The sequence below is a fragment of the Ambystoma mexicanum genome, chromosome 10 (assembly GCF_040938575.1).
Source record: "Ambystoma mexicanum isolate Mex_15411 chromosome 10, UKY_AmexF1_1, whole genome shotgun sequence".
NCBI classification, from domain to species: domain Eukaryota; kingdom Metazoa; phylum Chordata; class Amphibia; order Caudata; family Ambystomatidae; genus Ambystoma; species Ambystoma mexicanum.
Window position 1 is genome coordinate 454,226,373 of NC_090932.1, and position 6,000 is coordinate 454,232,372.

Consider the following 6,000-nt stretch of genomic DNA (forward strand, 5'->3'; position numbering starts at 1 on the left):
CACAGTGTAGGCTTATGATGTAGTCCCCTCCTCAACGCAAGGGATAGTTCAAGCAGTGCTTTGTTAAATGTTACCCCTCAAAATCAAGGGGATACCAAATATTACAACACTATATTAGCTGTGATATTTGGTATCCCCTTCAAAAAAAGGATGAGATGGCTTCCAGAAGCTGTCACAGTGTAGGCTTATGATGTACTCCCCTCCCCAATGCAAGGGATAGTTCAAGCATTGCTTTGTTAAATGTTACCCCTCAAAATCAAGGGGATACCAAATATTACAACACTATATTCGCTGTAATATTTAGCATCCCCTTCAAAAAAATGATGGGATGGCTTCCAGAAGCAGTCGCAGTGTAGGCTTATGATGTATTCCCCTCCCCAATGCAAGGGATAGTTCAAGCAGTGCTTTGTTAAATGTTACCCCTCAAAATCAAGGGGATACCAAATATTACAACACTATATTAGCCATTATATTTGGTATCCAATTCCAAAAAAGAATGGGATGGCTTCCAGAAGCTGTCACAGTGAAGGGTTATGATGTGCTCCCCTTCCCATTGCAAGGGATAGTTCAAGCAGTGTGTTGTTAAATGTTACCCCTCAAAATCAAGGGGATACCAAATATTACAACACTATATTAGCTGTAATATTTGGTATCCCCTTAAAAAAAGGATGAGATGGCTTCCAGAAGCTGTCACAGTGTAGGTTTATGATGTTCTCCCCTCACCAATGCAAGGGATAAGTCAACCAGTGCTTTGTTAAATGTTACCCCTCAAAATCAAGGGGATACCAAATATTACAACACTATATTAGCTGTAATATTTGGTACCCCTTCAAAAAAAGGATGAGATGGCTTCCAGAAGCTGTCACAGTGTGGGCTTATGATGTACTCCCCTACCGAATGCAAGGGATAGTTCAAGCATTGCTTTGTAAAATGTTACCCCTCAAAATCAAGGGGATACCAAATATTACAACACTATATTAGCTGTAATATTTGGCATCTCCTTCAAAAAAAGGATGAGATGGCTTCCAGAAGCTGTCACAGTGTAGGCTTATGATGTACTCCCCTCCCCAACGCAAGGGATAGTTCAAGCAGTGCTTTGTTAAATGTTACCCCTCAAAAACAAGGGGATACCAAATATTACAACACTATATTAGTTGTAATATTTGGCATCCACTTCAAAAAAAGGATGAGATGGCTTCCAGAAGCTGTCGCAGTGTAGGCTTATGATGTACTGCCATGCCCAATGCAAGGGATAGTTCAAGCAGTGCTTTGTTAAATGTTACACCTCAACATCAAGGGGAATACCAAATATTACAACCCTATATTAGACATTATATTTGGTATCCCCTTCAAAAAAAGAATGGGATGGCTTCCAGAAGCTGCCACAGTGTAGGCTTTCGATGCACTCCCCTCCCCAATGCAAGGGATAGTTCAAGCAGTGCGTTGTTAAATGTTACCCCTCAACATGAAGGGATACCAAATATTACAGCACTATATTCGCTGTAATATTTGGTATCCCCTTCAAAAAAAGGATGAGATGGCTTCCAGAAGCTGTCGCAGTGTAGGCTTATGATGTACTCCCCTCCCCAATGCAAGGGATAGTTCAAGCACTGCTTTGTTAAATGTTGCCCCTCAACATCAAGGGGATACCAAATATTACAACCCTATATTAGCCATTATATTTGGTATCCCCTTCAAAAAAAGGACGGGGTGGCTTCCAGAAGCTGTCACAGTGAAGGTTTATGATGTGCTCCCCTCCCCAATGCAAGGTATAGTTCAAGCAGTGCGTTGTTAAATGTTACCCCTCAAAATCAAGGGGATACCAAATATTAGAACACTACATTAGCTGTAATATCTGGTATCCCCTTCAAAAAAAGGATGAGATGGCTTTCAGAAGCTGCCACAGTGTAGGCTTACATTGCACTCCCCTCCCCAATGCAAGGGATAGTTCAAGCAATGCGTTGTTAAATGTTACCCCTCAAAATCAAGGGGATACCAAATATTACAACACTATATTAGCTGTAATATTTGGCATCCCCTTCAAAAAAAGGATGAGATGGCTTCCTGAAGCTGTCACAGTGTAGGCTTATGATGTATTCCCCTCCCCAATGCAAGGGATAGTTCAAGCAGTGCTTTGTTAAATGTTACCCCTCAAAATCAAGGGGATACCAAATATTACAACACTATATTAGCTGTAATATTTGGTATCCCCTTCAAAAAAAGGATGAGATGGCTTCCAGAAGCTGTCGCATTGTAGGTTTATGATGTACTGCCCCCCCAATGCAAGGGATAGTTCAAGCAGTGCTTTGTTAAATGTTGCCCAGCAACATCAAGGGGATACCAAATATTACAAGCCTATATTAGCCATTATATTTGGTATCCCCTTCAAAAAAAGGATGAAATTGCTTCCAGAAGCTGTCACAGTGGAGGCTTATGATGTACTCCCCTTCCCAACGCAAGGGATAGTTCAAGCAGTGCTTTGTTAAATGTTACCCCTCAAAATCAAGGGGATACCAAATATTACAACACAATATTAGCTGTAATATTTGGTATCCCCTTCAAAAAAAGGATGAGATGGCTTCCAGAAGCTGTCACAGTGTAGGTTTATGATGTACTCCTCCCCCAATGCAAGGGGTAGTTCAAGCAGTGCTTTCTTAAATGTTACCCCTCAAAATCAAGGGATACCAAATATTCCAACACTATATTAGCTGTAATATTTGGCATGCCCTTCAAAAAAAAGGATGAGATGGCTTCCTGAAGCTGTCACAGTGTAGGATTATGATGTAAACCCTCCCCAATGCAAGGGAGAGTTCAAGCAGTGCTTTGTTAAATGTTACCCCTCAAAATCAAGGGGATACCAAATATTACAACACTATATTAGCTGTAATATTTGGTATCCCCTTCAAAAAAGGATGAGATGGCTTCCAGAAGCTGTCGCAGTGTAGGCATATGATGTACTGCCCTCCGCAATGCAAGGGATAGTTCAAGCAGTTCTTTATTAAATGTTGCCCCTCAACATCAAGGGGATACCAAATATTACAACCGTATAGTAGCCATTATATTTGGTATCCCCTTCAAAACAAGAATGGGATGGCTTCCAGAAGCTGTCACAGTGAAGGCTTATGATGTACTCCCCTCCCCAATGCAAGGGATAGTTCAAGCAGTGTGTTGTTAAATGTTACCCCTGAAAATCAAGGGGATACCAAATATTACAACACTATATTAGCTGTAATATTTGGTATCCCCTTCAGAAAAAGGATGAGATGGCTTCCAGAAGCTGTCACAGTGTAGGCTTATGATGTACTCCCCTCCCCAACGCAAGGGATAGTTAAACCAGTGCTTTGTTAATTGTTACCCCTCAAAATCAAGGGCATATCAAATATTACAACACTATATTAGCTGTAATATTTGGCATCCCCTTCGAAAAAAGGATGAGATGGCTTCCAGAAGCTGTCACAGTGTAGGCTTATGATGTACTCCCCTCCCCAATGCAAGGGATAGTTCAAGCATTGCTTTGTTAAATGTTACCCCTCAAAATCAAGGGGATACCAAATATTACAACACTATATTAGCTGTAATATTTGGCATCCCATTCAAAAAAAGGATGAGATGGCTTCCTGAAGCTGTCACAGTGTAGGATTATGATGTAAACCCCTCCCCAATGCAAGGGATAGTTCAAGCAGTGCTTTGTTAAATGCTACCCCTCAAAATCAAGGAGATACCAAATATACCAACACTGTATTAGCTGTAATATTTGGTATCCCCTTCAAAAAAAGGATGAGATGGCTTCCAGAAGCTGTCACAGTGTAGGCTTATGATGTACTCCCCTCCCCAATGCAAGGGATAGTTCAACGAGTGCTTTGTTAAATGTTACCCCTCAAAATCAAGGGGATACCAAATATTAAAACACTATTTTAGCTGTAATATTTGGTATCCCCTTCAAAAAAAGGATGAGATGGCTTCCAGAAGCTGTCGCAGTGTAGGTCTATGATGTACTCCTCTCCCCAATGCAAGGGATAGTTCAAGCAGTGCTTTGTTAAATGTTACACCTCAAAATCAAGGGGATACCAAATATTACAACACTATATTAGCTGTAATATTTGGTATCCCCTTCAAAAAAAGGAGGAGATGGCTTCCAGAAGCTCTCGCAGTGTAGGCTTATGATGTACTGCCCTCCCCAATGCAAGGGTTAGTTCAAGGAGTGCTTTGTTAAATGCTTCCCCTCAACATCAAGGGGATACCAAATATTGTAACCCTATATTAGCCATTATATTTGGTATCCCCTTCAAAAAAGGATGAGATGGCTTCCAGAAGCTGTCCCAGTGTAGGTCTATGATGTACTCCGCTCCCCAATGCAAGAGATAGTTCACACAGTGTGTTGTTAAATGTTACCCCTCAAAATCAAGGGGATACCAAATATTACAACACTATATTAGCTGTAATATTTGGTATCCCCTTCAAAAAAGGATGAGATGGCTTCCAGAAGCTGTCACAGTGTAGGCTTATGATGTAGTCCCCTCCTCAACGCAAGGGATAGTTCAAGCAGTGCTTTGTTAAATGTTACCCCTCAAAATCAAGGGGATACCAAATATTACAACACTATATTAGCTGTGATATTTGGTATCCCCTTCAAAAAAAGGATGAGATGGCTTCCAGAAGCTGTCACAGTGTAGGCTTATGATGTACTCCCCTCCCCAATGCAAGGGATAGTTCAAGCATTGCTTTGTTAAATGTTACCCCTCAAAATCAAGGGGATACCAAATATTACAACAATATATTAGCTGTAATATTTGGTATCCCCTTCAAAAAAAGGATGAGATGGCTTCCAGAAGCTGTCACAGTGTAGGCTTATGATGTACTCCCCTCCCCAATGCAAGGGATAGTTCAAGCATTGCTTTGTTAAATGTTACCCCTCAAAATCAAGGGGATACCAAATATTACAACACTATATTCGCTGTAATATTTAGCATCCCCTTCAAAAAAATGATGGGATGGCTTCCAGAAGCAGTCGCAGTGTAGGCTTATGATGTATTCCCCTCCCCAATGCAAGGGATAGTTCAAGCAGTGCTTTGTTAAATGTTACCCCTCAAAATCAAGGGGATACCAAATATTACAACACTATATTAGCCATTATATTTGGTATCCAATTCCAAAAAAGAATGGGATGGCTTCCAGAAGCTGTCACAGTGAAGGGTTATGATGTGCTCCCCTTCCCATTGCAAGGGATAGTTCAAGCAGTGTGTTGTTAAATGTTACCCCTCAAAATCAAGGGGATACCAAATATTACAACACTATATTAGCTGTAATATTTGGTATCCCCTTAAAAAAAGGATGAGATGGCTTCCAGAAGCTGTCACAGTGTAGGTTTATGATGTTCTCCCCTCACCAATGCAAGGGATAAGTCAACCAGTGCTTTGTTAAATGTTACCCCTCAAAATCAAGGGGATACCAAATATTACAACACTATATTAGCTGTAATATTTGGTACCCCTTCAAAAAAAGGATGAGATGGCTTCCAGAAGCTGTCACAGTGTGGGCTTATGATGTACTCCCCTACCCAATGCAAGGGATAGTTCAAGCATTGCTTTGTAAAATGTTACCCCTCAAAATCAAGGGGATACCAAATATTACAACACTATATTAGCTGTAATATTTGGCATCTCCTTCAAAAAAAGGATGAGATGGCTTCCAGAAGCTGTCACAGTGTAGGCTTATGATGTACTCCCCTCCCCAACGCAAGGGATAGTTCAAGCAGTGCTTTGTTAAATGTTACCCCTCAAAAACAAGGGGATACCAAATATTACAACACTATATTAGTTGTAATATTTGGCATCCACTTCAAAAAAAGGATGAGATGGCTTCCAGAAGCTGTCGCAGTGTAGGCTTATGATGTACTGCCATGCCCAATGCAAGGGATAGTTCAAGCAGTGCTTTGTTAAATGTTACACCTCAACATCAAGGGGAATACCAAATATTACAACCCTATATTAGACATTATAT